Genomic DNA, 19,525 nt, shown 5'->3' on the forward strand with positions numbered 1-19,525 from the left:
ATGATATTTATAAATAAATCCATCTTTTATAATGAGTTTTTTCTCTCTTAACTATTCTTTGTTCTGCAGTAATATAAACTTATGCTATTGTGTAATCACAGACAGTCTTATTCATATATTGAATAGTTAAAGACAATGACAAGTAATGTAAGCACAAAATTTAGTAACAAGTCTGAAGCCCTTTTAGAATTTTTCACATAGATCAGCCTCTCTTTGGGAAAGAAAAAAAACCTGTCCAGAAATGGATGAAGTAATTCCAGTGGCATTTCACAGCGCTTAATTGTAAGAAAGGCTTACTTGCTATTTAGCAAAAGCTTTCTTTTATTTCTAGTGGCATGGGATGAAGCTACTGACAGTATATACATTTGGGCTTTCATTAAGGTATCAAAGAAGGACTGAAATACTGGAAGTATATGACCAAAAATTAAAGTGAAAATTAGAAATTTTCAGAGAGCTCAATTTTCTTCTGCATTCAGCGCAGCTGAAATCCAACAGTGACTGTGTTCTGATGCACCCTTCTTCCTCAAAAGTGAATTGAAACAGAAATTAAATCAATGGCAACATTTTTAAATTAAAGCAATTCAAGTCTGGTTTCTATCCATTTGATCCTTGTCATACAAATCCAAATAGAACCAGTGCTATAACTAAAGCAACAAAAGCTACAAATGTGATGAGGAAGAATCTGTGGAAATATATTATAAAAGTGACCTGGAGAAATCAAGCTTTGTGGATGTAACTAGTATTTGGAAGAAACTCTTATAAATAGTGACAAATTTAAACATTTGAATGATAAAACATGCAATCAGTGTAGCTATAAGTAGCTGTATTGGGTGGATGAAAAAGGATGCAAAATAAATGGAGCTAAAGGCTGCCATGAATCTACTCTGTAAATAAATAAAAAATCAGTGGCAATTTTGCTCTATGAAGGCAATAATAGGACTGGAATACTTAATCCTAGCCTCAGTATGGGCAGAATTTTGTCAGTATGTAAGAATGCAAGGTAGGTAGCAGTACTGCCTATACAAGTTGGATAATTAATGTTTCTTAAAAATACTTTTTTACTTATAATATTCTTATTCATGTTTTTGTAGCACTCTGTAGGAGACCTTGCTTTTGCACTATTGCCTCAAAGTTTCCTGAGTATGGTCAAGTTCAAGCAAGTCCTGGGCAGGGGTTGAGAAATCCTTTGTCTGAGGGACACAGATGGACAAGGCCAGAGAGATAAGCTGCAGATAAATGGGCGTGAAGTGTTTTTCTGTGAGAGTTTATTTTGAGGAAGACTTTATTTTGTAGAGACTTTACAGAGAGATTTCAATATCAGGACATGCGTCTTGAATGGATATTTTGTACAGAGGAGCCTAAAACATTTTAAAGTAGAGGATATATCTAAGGGATTTTACTTATTTTTTCTTTAAACTGTCTTTTTAAGCGTAATGTCATTCTTCATAAACATTCATTTTAATAATTATTGGACTTAGTAAAACAGGCCTTCTTTAAACTTTTTGATAAGATTGCATCTAGCTTGAATCTAATTTATTAGAGGTATAGCTGAGCAAATGCAGACTGTAAGCCAAAATACATCGCAGATACCCATCCATCAAAGGAAATATTTACACCTGACAACAAGTTTCCACCACTTTTTAGCAGGGGAAAAGTCTGGAATGGCATTAAGGGATGGAAGGAAACTGGAACTAATTTGTTTCAGACCAAGTTCAAAATCTGACACTTTTATCTAACATTTAAGCAAAGGCCACCTGAGAGATACTGAACAGAAGACATCCAATAGAATTTTGGCCCTGCAAATCTAATTGACTTAGAAAGCTGGTCTGACTGGAATATCACAATCTGCATATTCTGCTGTAGTTAAATGTTATCAGTAATATGGTTTCTTTAATCAACAGCACTGTTAGCACATAGGGACTAACATGATCTCAGATTCAGCAGGAGACAGACTAAACAGGAAATATTTGGAGGACTTTAGGAACTGGGAGAAAATGTATATAAATCTTATAGCTTTTGTCTTAACTGGTATTTTCTGAAAATACTAATGTAAACATGCAGGGTCTTTTGTTATTTATGAGCAATAAAAACATCTTGGGAAGGACTGAAGCCTTCAATTAGTAATAGAGTCTTTACCTCATTACTATTCAAAGTGCAAATCTCCTCACCTCTTTTAGTCACATAGAATGGCATTTTGGCTGCTTCATTTTAGCTGAGCTTTTGTTGACTCTTGGCAGAGGAAGCATAAAGAAAACAAAGATGCTCTCTCAGCTTTCAAAGAACTCTAACTTCTCCTGAGGCACAATCCTGTGAGCAAACCTTAACATAAACTGAGTTCAATGGATGTGTTTAAAGCATTTCCCCCTCTATTTTACAGAATTTATTAATCTGCTGCTTCTGAAGGATCTAATTGAGGATGTTAGTGAGCAACTGGCTCTGCTCAAAATCACCTCACTTTTGAGTTAAAATACAAGTCTGCTTTTCCTGTGTTTGAGACCCCACACATATCTGTCAGTGCTCAGTATAATAACTCTGGATGTTCCCTTACCCCTCTAGAGCTCTGCCAACACAGTAAGTCTGCAGCTCCAGCTCCAGTAATTTCCTCTCCTTCCAGAATATCCATCTGCATTTGCAGTTACGGCATCTGTGAAAAAATCATCCTTTTCTCAAAGAAACAAAACCAAAACATAAAACAAACAAACAAAAAAATAAACAAACAACAACAACAAAAACCACAAAGCCACCTTTTCTTAGTCTGTACTCATAATTCTCTTTCTAATATTTAAAATATAACTTCATTAATTATCCCTGCAGAAATGTTTTCTTCATATATGACCTTTAAGAAACTCTCTGTCACATAGACACACCTGTTATTCAAGAGGGAAAAATTTAAGTAAGAAGGAAAGAGCAATGCAATCAAAATAAATGGTAAAACTATTTATGTATTTGTATATCATAATTAAAGAGAATCAGATTTTAAGAGTGTTGGCTATCAATGAAGATGAATCACGAAGTATATGACTTGCTGAGGTGTTCGGTGTTAGTCACAAACAGTCCCTCCTGAATTTAAAATCATGCTCTACTAGTCAGGTAAATTAGAGTATGTCTGCTCTAAATTAGAGAAACATAAAACACTGGGCATTGTTTCAATGTGTAGAGATCTTTTCTACTCTTGAGATATTGCTTCAGCCAGGTTATCCAGACCTATTTGTGAAGACAGGTTTGTCCTCTGTCTGAGCGAGTGTCAAGGGGGAGTTAGGGACTCAATTTGTAACTAGACCTGAAAATGTCTGTTAATGCAAAAACTTAAAACTAAATCTCTCTCTCTTTGCCTCACCCTGTGCCAAGCTCTCTCTTTCAAATTTCTTTCAGTTATCATAAACTCCAGGGAGTAAGCCAGAGGAAAACATGCCATTATTTAGTACTTCTGAACTGAAGTATGTCAACATGTCTCAGTGAATTTAAGTGTGACAGGGATACACATCTTGCTATAGAGATATGTATACTCCATAGCATGTATTGAATGTCTTCCTTGTTTATATCAATGCTACCAGTCATTTGCACCATCAGGATATGCGCAAAATCCTACTGAAGAGGATCAGTGTAAAATTATACATGTTGTAAATTTCACAAATGAGACTAGTTAGAGCTGAGTTCTCTGTCTTGAATATAGCAGGAAACTTCATTATCTTCAAGATTAAGGCATTCATAGACCAAGTTAATTTTTGTATTTTCTGATTAACAGTTCCTGCTGAAGAATGTTTCTTGCTGTGGGAAATGCCGTTGGAATATCTCAACACTGTTTCAGGACCATCTGTGAATTTGCTCAAGTTATTTTGAGGAAAAATGAAATTTCCTATGAATTTTTAAAATTCTAGACTTTAGACTAAGCTTAAAGGAGAAAAAAAAAACACAGACAAAAACCAAACAACAACAAAAGTTGAATCAAAATGTTTCCAGAAAATGAAATAAGCTCTTTAGTTTCTGAATTTCTGTGTTAATGTAGCAACATCGTAGTATTGGATAAAGCTAGCAGGATAAGAAAGGGTTTTTTGTTTTTTTTCTTAATGTCTTCACATGATGTCAAAATAAAATTTTCTTTTTACAACTACAGTCTTTGAGATCAAAAATTCTATTATTCAAAACATTTTATATTCATTATGAAAAAGAGGTTTAAAAATGAAATAATTTGGCCTGCTGAGTAAATGAGCATATAATCAGTCAAGACTGGAAAATATTTTCAAGAGCTCAAAAGATCTATTGCTATTCCATATGCTTCTGACTTAGTTTTGTTACCTTAGTACTGCTGATAGATCCTAATCTTGTGTTTGATGCATGGTACAATGAGGTCAATAGGATTGACTATTTTAGGATTAGAGACCTTGATATATTTTTAAATTTTATGAAATATGTACTGTTAGTTGATCTGGTGATTCACTCAGTAGTATTTAAACATAAGTACCTCCTAATATACTTGAAGCTTGAAGTTGTAAAAGTGCTTATCTCCTGAATTTCCTCTATAACTTTCTAAGTTATATATATATAAGTACTTCTCTCTTGAGTTTTAGATAAAAAAACATCTGTTGAGATAATACACCCCAAGAAAATGAGATTTCAGGTAGAAGCAGAGGGACTAATGTTAGACTGCTTTTATGTGTTCATGGCTTGTTAGAGTATAATCTGTTCCATCTCTTCTCAGTAAAATCACATGCATTTACCTTAAAGGCTATCAGTATTTTGGGTTGTTTTCTGAAAGTTAAATGCACACATTGTAAGAGATTATTCTTTTGTACCATTGACTCAAAGCTTTCTGAAGGACACAGGTGAACAAGTCCAAATGAGTCCTGGGCAAGGGTTAAAAATCCTTTGTCTGTGGGACACAGATGGGCAAGGCTAGGACAAACAAGAGAGAGGGAGATAAACCCCAGATGAATGGGCGTGAAGTGATCTTCTGTGTGGGCTTATCTCGAGGAAGATGGCCATCTCACGGGGTGCTGCCCATGACTCTTACCCAAGCACCCAGGAATGTTACAAGGCAGGAGAAAGGAGGATAAAAGAGGGATCAACAACCATGAAGTTAGGGTTTCTGACATCAGATTCCTAACAACGTGATGCTTGTGTGCTGAAGATATTTCAGTGAAAGGCCTCTCAAGAGGTTGTTATATCTTAAATTATATCTAAGAATTAAGATTACTTAAGGGAAGCAGTTTACCCTGACTATATTTAGTAGTGGAAAATGAGATAGTATATGAAATCCTGTTGTGAACTGTACAATTACCTAACCCTAAACCTTGAAGTAATTTATCAGTGTTTCTCACATCCTAAATTAAAAAGGAAAATATTTGTTACAAAAATAAGACACAGTGTATTTTTTCTAACCTTCAAATTTCTTACTTTTGCGTCTGTACAAATCACATATTCAATCTATATTCCTTATATTTCATGAGAATAACTAAAGTTCCTTTCATTTAAGAAGTTGCATTAAACGTGTTCCAGCACACTGATGTGGTGCAAAAAATCCATTGAATGCTCTTGTGATGGTCCCCTAGGTGCCTATGTCTCAGACGAGATCAACTTTGTTTTAAATGTTTGAGTGTCTAACATCACATGAAGAATTTATGGTCCTGTCTAGTGCAAAAACATAATGGATGCCCATCTGATGATTGTATGGAAACTGCTAAATCATAGACTGAACCAGTGATTGTGCACCTGGAGAAAAAACCCAGTCAGCCCTGGAAGCACAGGTGAAGGTAATTCTCCTGTGCAACAAGAAGGGGTGGAGCCTGGCTTCTAGACCTTATTTAAGGGCTGACTGCAATCAAGTATTTCTTGCTGGAGTTCCTTTTTCTGTGGAGTTTTTTTTTTGTTGTTTTTTTTTTTTTTGTGAGCCTAGATCTTTGGAGGCAGGTGAGCATCCTTTTTTGTAACACTTTCTCATTGTGCTGGTCCTACTACTGTTACAATGATTACAAATTATGATATCAAAACTCTTTGATCAATGTGTTTTTTAATCTCTTTTTCCTGAAGCATATGGTTCTTATGTTGAAAGCTGAAAAAAATAAAAATAATGAATTATGGAGGATTTACGATTCATTGATTTTTTTATTTTTTTTTTGTTGTTGTTGTTATTATTCCTTTTAAAAAGAAAAATGAACCTTTTTCACTTAGCTTTCTTCATTTTCCTTTTTTCTCTTTAGGAAGGATTTTTTTTTTTTTTTTTTTAATTATTATTTCATTATGATAGTAGTAATGAAAGACAGTAGTTCTATGATATTCCCATTTTTGTGCCTTCAGTTGAGCTGAAGTCATCTCCAGTAGTATTCAATTTGAATATTTAAGTGGAATTGGGTGCAAGTATATTCATGACAAAAGGAAGTGTTCAGTGGTTCTCTGGTAATACATGATAAGCTATGGATTCTACTGCACGTTTAGTCTTTAGCCTTTCTAATCTTTGCTTTCCTATAAAACTGCCCCTCCCCCCCCCCCCCCCCCCCCCCCTCCCCCAGGCACTTACAAGCTCATGGTTCCACAATTCAAGTTTACTGTGTGCATAGATGAGCAGTGTGTGGAAGAGTGATTTTATCAGTTCCTTGTTAGATATTGTGCTTTAGCGTTCTTTAGCTTTTAAATAGTTTGTTCAGATATCTTGAAGAAATTTCCAGAGCACATTGACCTTTGTTTTAGAATTTTTACCATCTAGGTATTACACTCTGAATTTTATAAGACCTTCAGTAGCCATGAAATTAAAGAAAGCCAAATCAAGAAGAAAAAGGGAACTATACCAACTGAAGGTACACTTGAACACTGTTTGTGAAGAACAGTGGCAAGACTTAAAAGATGAAGGAAGCCTGTTTTTTTAAAAATGAGTGGCATGAAAGTTTTGGAGGGAAAATCAAGTGTGATTGTGAAAGTTGAAATAGATAAGGTTTAGCAGGGAGACTTAGCAGAATTAGAAGGGGGCAGAGCATTATCAGAAAACATATTAATAAGGTAGTGCATGCTCTATACAGTGCCGTTTGGGGCACTGCATCGTTTGTATTAGCACATCCACAAAAGCCACTAACACAGAGGGCATGCCAGATTTTCTGAATGTACAGGAGTGCTCCTAAGTGTAGTAGAGCTTAAGTTTTTATGAAAACATTCTGAACAGCTCTGATTACAGGTAATTGAAGCTGTTTTCTGATGACAGTTAATCAAAGTAATCATGTTAAATGACAATTCTCAGAACTAGCATTGCCTGACTTGGTTTTCTATGCTGCTTTTTTTTATAAGTAGAGAATGACATTTATTCTTCTATAACAGAACCTTACACTTTAAAGTGAAAATGGCTTGACCATTTATTAATAGTCACAGCAAAATATTTGCAGGACTGTATATACAACAGTGAACACTAAAATGACTTTTATTCATACAGCATAATTTTAACACAAATAGACAGTTTTGTGTATCATAGGACCTAATTTTAATTGAGTTCTGGGCAGTATCAGAACGTGAACAAAGAGTAAAAATAAAAACTGGATAGAAATAATCTTTTTGGCTACTCACAACAAGAAAGTCTTATAGATTATTCTTTAAGACGGACCTCTTCAGTGGGCACTGTTGAATTGTGATAAAAAAATATTTATTTCCAGTATTTGCAATCCTACTTATAAATTTTGGAAGTGAAGAGCATTTCTGCAATATATAAAAATATTGAATAGGTAGATGTTTGTAAGTTATGTAAAGTACATGACTAGAGGTATCTCTATGTGAATTTAGGGCAACTCTGAATGAAGTTGCTATCAAAACTGGGCTCATAGGCTTCAGCAACTGATAAGCTGAGCTCCATCTGATGCAGCTCTCGTGCTTGTAGATTTCTGTGCCAAAGTCTTTGTAGAACATATGAAGATCTTAGTTTCATTCCTAGAGACTTTTTAAACTCTAGGTGTGTAGAGAAAAGAACATGGAAATTGCTAATGCTATGATTCTAAAGGAGCAAAAGAATTTCAGCAAATCAGATTTTATGGAAACATGCACTATTCATATTTTGAATTATGAAATTAGTTTGCTTGAATTGAGGTATCTCAGATTACTCATGAAGAGCACTCCTGTGTTTAAAAATTATTTAATGGAAGTTTTCAACATGCTTACCATTGAGAGCAAGTTACTGCTCAGAAGACTGCTGTGCACTGCATGGCTGCCTGTATGCACACACATTTGACTTCATGTAAATACTGGTTTTTAAGGCAGCAAGTTTCTTAGTGCATATGTTTCCCGTGCTACACACAAAATGTTAAAGTACAGTACAACTTGCACGTAGAGTCAATATTTTAATTAAATAAAAATCAAATAAAATTCTATAGATCAGCTATTACTTATACACTTACAATAATAGTGTTTATAATCGAAATTAATGCTAAAGTAGCTTCCTTAATATTTTTTAAATGGTTATGAAAGGCAAGTTACCTGTATCTCTATTTTCTAAAATCCTTCGATGGCCAGCTCAGGCCAAGGCATATTCAGACAAATCCTATGACCTTACACTCTCATATGAGTCCAGAGACTGTGGTTGTTGCTATTAATGGTAAAAGCATGGTGAACTGAAGTAGTGCACAGCTGGTAAATCACTTGTATACCACTGTGTCAGTTGTTTTTGTGGTTTTTTGTTTTTTTTTTGTTACAGTGACATTAATAAAATTTTCAGCAAATTATTGCTCTGATGAGTAACAAATTACTTGCAAATGGGTAATAGGCTGGATCTCCTTTACAAATGTATGTAGCACAGGATAGTTGAAGGTCTGCAACTGCTTGAGTTGTGACTCAAGAAGTAGGAAAATGCGGGGAGTGAATATATGTTGTGGTTTTTTTTTTGTTTTTTAACCTGAAAAAGATGCGGGCATCTAAATATGACTTCCTGCTATGCTTATTCTCTCTAACAGGGAATCCAGCAGAATGTATCTGCTAGGCATAGTTCATGCTTATTAAATTATTGTAAAGGCTGATAGAAAGAAGCCAGTCAATTAGGTATGTTTTCCTATTTGGCATAAGTACGGGTGTAATTAGTGTTGTTTTGTGCACCTTTCTATCTTGTGTTCAGTGAGTAGATTTATGCATAGTCATCTAGGGGAAAAATAATCTATTTTATCCTGCCATGTGTAAGTAGTAAAGGAAATAGTAGCTATAAAAGCAAATCTTTATTTAATGTATTGCATATTCCATTTTTGAGACTGTGACATAATCCATTTTTTTTAGAAAAAAGTATAGCAAATGTTCCATACTAGGCACTATTTTGTACTTTATTGTGGTGAACTTGCACATCCTGCAAGATTTTTAGATGGAGACTGGAGATGCATTAGCTGAAGTCCCAAGAGGAATGAAGGGTGCTGGTATTGCATGTGCTTGGTGGAGATGGTTCTGTTTGTTATATCAGTCTCATTAATAATTTTCAGTACTGGAAGTTTAAAAAAAAAAACAAACAAAAAACAACAACAAAAGTAGTTATTTTCCCAGATCATTTTAAATTAGTTCAGAACTTACAAAAAATGTGTGGTTAATGAGTTGGGGTTTTTTTTGTATTTTACAGAAGAAATCTGTCACATTATATTCAACTACTTATGTATATTTCATTCAGCAGGTTTTTCCTCCTCATGCATTCTTTTCAAAGGTTTTCTCTTTATTTTTAACCTGGAATGTTACAGTCTTAGGTTCTTTTCAGTAGAATGGGAAATTCAGCCAATAAGCATTTGCTTGAACTATCTTTAAGTTTATTCATTTCATCATCTGAGATAAAAGATGGCCTTGTTATGTTATAAAAAATAATAATAATAATAATAATCCATGATGCATGCAAGTGTCTTGTTTGAAGTTTCCCCCAAGATATCATGAAATATGGGAACACTATTTGCACTGTTTTTAACGCATTTCTGAGAATTTTCTGAGTTGTCACTCAGTGAGACCTGGGTAGACTGGAAATTTGGGCAGAGAGTAACATTAGGAGGTTCAGCAATGGCAAGTGTGGAGTACTATGCTGGGAGAGGATTAACCACATGTACAGATTAGGGGTTGACCTGCTGGAAATTAGGTCTGTGGAGTTGCCTGAATCAAATGGATGTGGCCAGGCTCCTTACAATGGTGTTCCATGACAGAACAAGAGGCAACCAGCACTGGAACACAGGAAGATCCTTATGAACATGTGGAACTTCTTTAATGTAACAGAGCACTGGAGTTATGCCAATATTTTAATTTAATAGGAGGGAAAATGTGTAAGGATTTCAGGAAGAATCATAAGTTATGGCCTTAAAATTTCTCAAACACAATCTGCCTTGTGGTCCAGAAAGAAGCTCAGTTGAAATTGAGCAGGCAGTGAAAGTGTGAGTAGGGAAAGAAACTGGGGAGCAACTGAGGGAACTTAATGCTACCCTTAAAATCTCTCCAGTGTGTGGAGAGTAAGACATGCCCATAGCAAGTGTTTGTCTGTTCTGGATGCATGGCCAGAAATCTTGTTTAGGTAATAATTAAGGTTAAGTGCTTGAATTGGACAAAAGATGTTCCCCTTAAGTTGACTTCTTAATTCACAGATTAAAAAAAAAAACAACAGGTTTTGTTGGGAAATGGGAAAGAAAACGAAATAACAACAAAGAGTAATGCACAACAAAGACTAACCAAAATCCTCATTTTGTGAGCACTTAAGTGTTGTGAATACATTCACAGTCAGTCCAATGAGGGCTCAAAGCATTCAAGATGCTTTGAAGGAAAACTATATTGATTTCAGAACTTTATTGTACTAGAAAGCTTTATGTCTCAATCAGATAAAGAGAATGTCTCATCAGGTTTCCTAGCAGTGCTGAGGTTCCACTTCAGTGATATAACCTCTATGTGATTTAAAGGAACCTAGCAGAGCTATGAGATGTGGAGAGTCTGAATTTGGAAGACTGAAGTCCTGAAATTACCCAGGGAGAAGATCAAGACTTTTGTTTGTTTGTTTTTTCCTTGTGGTGCTGAAATGTACTGCTGTTGCAAGCAGAGATGAAGAATTGCTGCCCAAGGTAATGGGCATAGTAGCTAGCTGCTGCTTCAGGGGCAGTCTTTCTCCTACTGGTTATGCTAAGCAGAAACTGGAGGTGAAATCACATGAATGGAATATGGAACCAAGCACCCCCCTCATGCAAGGAGCGTTCAGTAAATGTGTCCCTTTTCTCATCACTTTCCGTTCTCATTTGACTTTTCTGAAATGAAAGAGGAAGGCTTAAGAATGCCACTGAAAAAATATGTGGCCTGTGGCTGTTGGCAGTTTATGTGTGCTAAGGGTCTGTATTTGTGAGCATGGAGTTGCAAGCATGGAGATCATGAGATTTTAGATGTGGGTTCTTCACCTTATCTGTCAAGCTTACTAAGTCATTCTGTGATAGCTGAGAGGAGCCACCTCAGGTAAGATTGCTCACGTGATATATTAGCATATATTATGGGTATAATCTTTTGCTGTACCTATACATAGACATAGAGTGTACATGAACTAGCAGGGGTTTCTACTCTTCTTGACTTAAATCTTTAGCTATTTTGAAGGTGTTCAACAATAAATGTCACAACAATATGTGTCTGTAATAGTCTATCCTGATCTTATTTCTCCTTTGGTGGCATAAGCTGTATTCAGCTGTTACAAACAGTGCCCCTGAAAAATGTCACAATCAGGGGACTGTAGCTGACTTTCAGTCTTGCTCTAAATTTCATTATGACACAAAAATCTACTCTTCTTTTTGCATGCTAAATACTTTTGCTCTGCATTTGGAATAGCACTTACAGAATTGAATATAAGGGCAGGAAAAAGCTTACTAAATAATTTTGCAGTAATTGGAAGGTGTAAAGTGAATAAAAATTGAGTTCTTAATTTGAATTATTTCAATAAAACTACCAGAATAGCACGTCATGAGTAACTTCTAAGTGAGTTGATGCTGCCAACAGATTTCACATTTTTCTTTTCCTTCTTTTCTTAACTGCCACTCTCTTATTGTCTGTTTTAGATCATGTTTTTTTGGTGGTAAGGCCTACATGATATCTAGAACAGTGTGCTAACAGAAAATTCCCGGTTTGTGGCTTATTAACAGATAATTTTTAAAAGCAGCAGCTAGTCTCCATAACAGCATTTTTCTCTTAGAAAGCAGTGTACTGACTTTTGACTTTCTCAAATTGCTACTTCATGATAAGGAGAATGCAAACCAGAGCACACTTTAAATTGAATGAAAATGTTTAGATTTTTTTTTCAAAACAAAAGCATGCTGCCATTCAGCCTATGTCATGCCTTAAAAAAGGAAGAGCAAATAGCCTTTGCAAATGGAGCCAGCGATGTAGGTAAATAGTGGATGCAGCTAGTGGCCTGAATGCATTTAGAGAATCCCAGCTGCACCACTCCATGTTTAATAAGCTGGAAGATACAATTTATTGTTATATAAATATTTGATATATTCCTAGAGCCCTGACACATAGGTGTAAACAACAATCAACATAAAGAGGAACATAAATGTTTATTATAGGCTTCACTTCAGCAACAGATGCTCAGTGAAAAGACTGAAAGTTAAAGTAAAAAAGATGACTCTGGGAAACTTTCCAATAAGAAAAAAAAAAAAAAAAGCTATGAAAGCAGCTTCATATATATAGGGATTTTAGCTTTAGGAGTTTTTTTTCAAGTTATGCCAAGAAGTAGCCAGTTAGTAGTACACCTACATACATGCAAATGTCTTGTGGTAGATAAAGAAAGCTGAAGTCTGGGATGAAAGAATTTTAATTCTTCCTGCATTATAGTTAAACTTCATCCTGAAATCTTCCAAAACTTTCCTGTATTATGCAGCTTCACAAGAATCTGTGCTTGTGCTTATGTACGGTCTAGGAAGTAATAATGGTATTTTGATAAATCGTAAGTTTAACACAGTGACAAATTTGTTTTGAGATCTGTTCAAGAGTTATATTCTGATTCAGCAATTCCCAATCCAGTTAAAGGGGAGAGAATGAACTTCACCTCTGATGCATACACTATTCTTTGGTCTGTGCATACTTCAGATTACCTTTATTAATTTTGTTAGAAGTAGTGATAGTGAAGCGTAACCTATACTAACCTGAAGTGTTTTATCAGACTCTCTTATTTATTATCAGTGGAACCCATTAAGAAAGGAACTAATTTATTGTGATGTGTAAGATCTTTATATTCGTTAAAAAATGATATCTACACTATAGAGTGAATTGTCAAAGTGCTTAGTTATGTTAACCTCTTTCTCAATTTAACTCTATTTCTGAGAGCTGAGCTCTTTTCCTGTTTAGTTTTGTCAATCCCTTGTTTGAATGCCACTTAGGTTTTTTTATATGAATAAACTGCTCAATCAATCAGTAATTCTGCTTTTTGCATGAAGAGCTACAACAGAGTGGGTGGTAAGGTGCAGAGGTGGTGAATGATAGCATAAAAAGAGAAAGGTTTTATGTTGGGATGTGTGCAGTTAGTATCCATTTTACTATTTTTGTTGCTGCTAGTATTAGTATTTAATCAGTAGAAACCTAAATTCATTTCAGTCAGGATTTTTCTAAAACTGATTTTTTCCCCCTATATACAAGGTATTTTAAAAATATGTATAAATGCAGAAAAAGGATTAAAACCTACAAGCTTTCAAATCTCCCTGACTAACGTTCTAAAATTTGTTTATCAAAGGTATTGTTATAGACACTATGGATTATAGTGGTATTTTAGAAGCTGTTGATTTCTCTTGATGTTAAACTCTGCATTTGTTGAAAGCAAACAGGCAGAAAAACTGCATTGCTTTATTTCATTTCTTTTCCTTTACTCAATAGTACTTTTAGTCCAGGTTACTTTTTTCTCCACATTTGGTGTTGACATCCTGCTTGTCCAATATGTAGCATTAACATGGAAATTTCCTACTAATTAATTCTAGAGACAATATTCATACTTACAGAAGAATTCATGTATTTATACATGTAATATATATATATACATGTATATCATGTATACAGAGGAATTCATTGAATTCCTCCATGCAGCAAAAATGGCACCCAAAACCAGTTATCAAAGTTTGCTGAATGTGTATAGAGACCAAACAGAGGATGCGAGCTTATTCAGGTTGTGGGTGGTGTAGTTTAGCTGCAATGCCATCTTAGTACTATGAAACAATGGGTCATCTCCACTGATGCAGATTTTTATGAGCATGGCTTGCAGGCTCTTGTTCATTGCTGGTGAAAATGCAAATGGTGGTGTCTAAATTGAAAAGCAGAATCTTGTAGGTGAAGGTGATAATTTGCTCTATCAAATAGAATTATTAGGTTTTTTGTATCTGTTGTAGTTTCCATGTATATAAATTGGAGGCATTAATTTCTGAGCAACCCACATGCACACCTTTCCTGAATGTGTATTTGCAAGTCAGATGCCAGTTCATCAGACTGCCTCTCTGTTGTCATCTATTGTACAGCAACAAAAGTAATGGAAAAGCAAGAAAACTCAGCTTCTACTGCCATACAAGTAACATCCACCTTTGAAATCTTGGGCTAATGAAGCAAAATAGGAGTCAGTACTTTTGGACCAGTACTCATGCAGGCTAATTTGAAACTTTTACTGTTTGAAATGTAGCTGTGTGAAGGATCTGTACTGTTTTCCAGTTCTCACTAGTTGTGTACTGAGTCTTAAAAATAGATAATCTGTTTAAAAATAGTTGGAAAATATTTATATAAAAATGTCATACGATAACTTCTTATGAACTGTGTCTATTTCAAATTGCAGTGGATTAAGAATATTGTTATTAGAATAATTTGAAATATGCACAGAGCTCTTCTCCATGAAAAATTACTGATTAATTCATATTCATGTTGCCCATTCATCTTGTTTTGACAGTGAAATTTCACAGAGGCATTCAGCGGAGCGCCCCTCACTTTGCAGTGAAATTAAGTATCCACTCAACAGTAAATTGCTTGGCTGTTAGTTGACTGTTCATTCTTAATGCTTTTTAAATCCATTAACTTTAATGCATCTTATCTCAGATTGACAATGTTGTTCTATAGAGTAAGCAGTTACCATTAAGCCAACTGGAAAACAATACAAAAAAGAAATTTAGCTGTAAAATTCTGAGAGTTTTTGGGTATTGATAAATGCCTGCAACAAATACTGTGAAGTGCAAAACCACATCAAAATATAGGAACATCAATACATTTCCTGGGATCAAATAATCAAGTTTCGCATCCACTTGCTCTGATTTCCTTAGTGTAACTTCACGGGAACATGAAGGAAGAGTCTGTCTGGTGTAATTGATTAGGTATTAATATTAGCTCCAGATGACACAAGGGGGTAATGTTAATGTGTATGATTTATTATAGCTATATATACCGGATAATTCACTGCATTTAATGGTGTTATTGTGCACCTTTTATCTCATATTTTCTATGACAATAAATAAGGAGGCATTACTTTTGGACTGACCTACCTATTATAGGTTCTACAGAGTAGTACTAGAAGCGTTTCGAAGATGATGTGTCTAGGTGTAGATGAAACTACCTCTTGTCTTGCATCCCATGTTCTTGCTTCTTTCTACTTCTAAGAAATAATCCACTATGAAAGAGATTAACTTCTTACAAACTTATCCAGTGTATATATATATGTAAGTAGTGTGCTGGTGACTGTAAGTGTACCCTACAGGTAGGGTTATTCTTGTGCAATCCATTTTTGGGTCAGAAACTGCAGAGAAGCCTTCAGTTCTCCTTAATCCTCTATATGTGGTTTCTGCATCTGGGAACTCCTTACAGCCTGAACTGATGGCAAATTGTGTAGGAAGGAAGGGACAGTCTGCACGGTTCAGTAATCAGGAGGGTGTTCTGAAGTGGCCCCTTCTCTGTGCTGCCCTTTGTCCTCAGCCTTGCATGGACAAGTCCCCATCTTTGTGCTGTCAAACAGTGGTGGTGCAACCACAGAAAAGGGTAGGATATTTGGGTGAGCTCAGGGCTGCAGAACTATGTGCTGATGATAAACATTTCAGCATCAGGTAGTATTTGACCATTCCATGCTGCATGCACTGCCTCATTTGCCTCTCTGGATCAAGAGGCAGACTAGATGGGTATTCTTAATTTTCTACTACGGTGAATGACTAAATGCTGGAGAAAGAGCAACACGTTTTATGTCTGAAAATGCTTTTATAATAGTTCCAAGACATAGTTTGATGAAGATTCTCTGATGAAACAAAGACAAAGAGAACTTGATTACAGAACAACTAGATATAAAAACAATGGCTTAATTGAAAATTTGCCTTGCTGTTGCTCTTCTGAATTTGATCATCATATGTCGGACTTGGATCAGTTTTCTTGAGGAACAGCTTGAGAGTCAACTTGAAATATTCCAGCTAGAAGGGAGATGAAGATGATATGCTCCTAAATTATTTTATGTTGAAGTCTCCAAATAATAGCCCTGGAAATATCAGGCCATACTGAAACCCTAGCTTGTTTTCTGCCTTTATCTTTCACAATAATACAGTCTTGGGATGTAGTATAAATATGGTAAAATCTGGTATCTTTCTCAATAATACAGTCTTGGGATGTAGTATAAATATGGTAAAATCTGGTATCTTTCTCAAGACTTTTATCCCAGGAATTCATTTGAGATTCTCTACTTGATCTGCCTTCAATTAAAAAAAAAATAAATAAAAATCAGTAACAGAAATATACAATTTTTATTTTTATTTTATTTTACCAATTAACTTCTCTTTCTGCAGCAGCAGGAAACTGTCAAAGATGAAAACATAATGGTTTTTATTGACATGTTAGTATAACAGAATGCATGTCTATAATGGCACAGTTCCAAATTTCTGTATTTGGCTCATAGATATAATTGATAAGATATCAAAAATTTTCTTTCTCCTGTACCAAAAGGAGAGATCTAAGATAGTGTTGTTAAGCTGGGTTATGAAGTTCCCACCTTCCAACCATTGATTTCCCTCCTCCCCTTAATGTTACTCAGTCTTTCCTCGCCCCAGAAATGAGCGTGACAAAGTATTACTGCCACTGCACCTGTCCTGTTTTTTTTTTTTGTTTGTTTGTTTTTACTTTTTTTTTTTTTAAACTGCCTGTGATATTCACTCTGTGGTGTAAGTTGACAGCAATGCCCAAAGTAACTTCAATATCCATTACAGCAACTTCTAAAACATTCCGTAATCAGGCATAGAAAGTATAATCTATGGAATTCAATAGATCCACTAAGGCTTAAGTGCTTCTGTTGCAAAGTGTAGTGTTTTTAGAGTGGGGAAGAAAATCCCTGGTACAGCTGAAAGGCCACTGTAAGCACTCCAGTGATTACAGTTGATGTATAGCTTTTTTTTTCCCCCATGCTTTCAGCTGCAGTTCAGTGCTTCTTTGAAGCTCTTCAAGTCTATATAAACTTTAAGTATGGGATGTGTTTGAATCATAGATTTAAATATAAATGTAAAAATGAATATTAAAAATGACCTTATTACATAAAGAAAGTGGGGTTAGTGAGATAATATGCTGTTTCAAGCACTGCCACTAGAATAGGTTTTGTTTGTTTGTTTGTTTCTCTCCTGTGTTGGATCTGATGGCAGTGCTTCCACAGGCTAAATCAGTTGCATTTCTGGTCTAATGGCAAGTTAATATTTTTAGTTTATAGGGAATTATATTTTCTACTAGATTGGAAAGTGGAGATGACTTACCCTATAGCCATGTAACTGTGAGAGTGGACAGTGGGCATTTGAAGAGCCAGCATCTTTGGCAGTGAACTTCATTTAGAATAAATTATGTAACATATTTTCACGTTATTGGTTATACATATAATTAAGTGGATTGTTGTGAATATAAAGGGTTGATATACCTCCAGTGTTACTTGAAAGAACTGAGTTCAAATACTCTGAGCTATGTCATATTCAAATGCTAGATAATAAACATAAAGCATGAAATATATAGCCTTTTAGTGTTATTGTCTGTTCTTCAGACTGTATTATTCTTGCAAGATCAATACTCATGTAAACTAAGTTATAGCCCATGATGTTTGCCATATTTGAAAATGTATATCCTCCCCTCCCCCCTTGACCCACCAGGTATTCTTTTAAGCTAAATGTGTTGATATGTTGGTGAGGGAATTTTTAGGTATTTTAAGCTCTATTGACCTGATTGACAGGATACTGATGGCCTTGCATCTTGCTGACAGACTGATTTTGGGGAAGAAGTTGCAATCATTAATAGGCACACAAAAAATATAAGCAGTTCGAGCCAAGAATAAAATTATCTGGTAGAACTCTCCTTAAGTCTTTTCATTGATGTTCTCAATCACGATATAATGAGCTCATAATAATTTTAGTATTGTGCTAAACTTAAAAGACATTTTATTTGTAGTGATTAGGTCATTTACTTAGGCCAGACAATTTCATAATTCACAATCGCTGCCATTATATTTCTTTATTTACTGCATGTCTCTCTCTGGTTTACTCAAGTAAAACTTAAGGAAGTCAGCTGCCAATGTTATAAGAATATATTTCAATGCACTTGACTGCTTTTTGTGTTGTTGCAATGATGGCTGATTAAAACAGAAGTATCTGTAATGCTTTTAGATACTTTTTGCTCATTGTCAAGCTACTTTTTAAAATTAAATGTTTCTATTCAACATTTGTAGAAAAGACATGCCATTTTCAATATTTGCAAAATGCATAATCAGTAAAATTTCTGATAAGTAAAACCATAGTGATAGAATTTTTATAGTCAAAAGAAAACTATGTACAAAAAATACAGTATTAATATAAATTTTAGGTTATAAGATGTGAGAAATTAGAAATTGTTTCAATTTAATGGAACTTAGCAGAGACATAGCTGCTGTAATTTCTTTTCTGGATTACAATTTATGTCATTCAAAATTTTACCTCATGGAGAAGTTACTATGTTGTACTTGCACATTTAACAGTATTTATCACATTACTTGAACTTAAAGGTGCCAATATTTTATTCTACCTGTAGGAAACCGAGGTTTGTGTTAAGATTCAGCAGCCTGCATCCTCAATAGAACAAGAAAAAAGCCTCAGATCCACTGTTTATCCTTCTCAGAAAAATGTTAGGTATGTCTTATTGTTTTGATTTATAAGCATTTGTTCAGCTTCTTGCCATTGGTGATGTCAATTGAAAAAATCAAAAATAGGTATTACATTGAGTTTTTTTGTTTCTCCTCTCAAGATCACGTTCACTGGAAAAACTGCACAAAAGGCATTTACAGAGGGAGCTTCTGAGGATGGAAGGTCAGCTGTATTATTAATAATTATTTAATCTTGGAGAGGAGATCATGCAAGGTCTTACACTGCATTGTTCAATTTTGTTCTTAAATCCTCCTCCTACTAGAAGATTTCATCCAGATTTCAAAACATTTTGCTACATGATGGGGAAAGCTGAATGTGTCATACTCTGGCAGATTCTCACCTGTGTTGTGACAAAGAACTACAAGAGCAATTTACAGGTATCTGGTAGTGTGAGAAAAGCCACGAAGCTTTGTAACTTCCTGCCTCCACAAGGTTTCCTTTCC

General features: G+C 35.0%; 1 long non-coding RNA gene across 1 annotated transcript in view; it reads left to right on the forward strand.

The window, feature by feature from the left end:
- The window catches only part of LOC107315167 (uncharacterized), a 126,859-nt gene that overhangs the window by 74,862 nt on the left and 32,472 nt on the right, over positions 1-19,525 (forward strand). Inside the window, exons 8-9 of the long non-coding RNA XR_004307593.2 lie at positions 18,970-19,067; positions 19,183-19,244. This is a non-coding gene — a long non-coding RNA (uncharacterized LOC107315167). The remainder of the gene's footprint in view (positions 1-18,969; positions 19,068-19,182; positions 19,245-19,525) is intronic.

The sequence above is a fragment of the Coturnix japonica genome, chromosome 5 (genome assembly GCF_054131305.1).
Source record: "Coturnix japonica strain WE chromosome 5, WE-NBRP24, whole genome shotgun sequence".
Classification (NCBI taxonomy): Eukaryota; Metazoa; Chordata; class Aves; order Galliformes; family Phasianidae; genus Coturnix; species Coturnix japonica.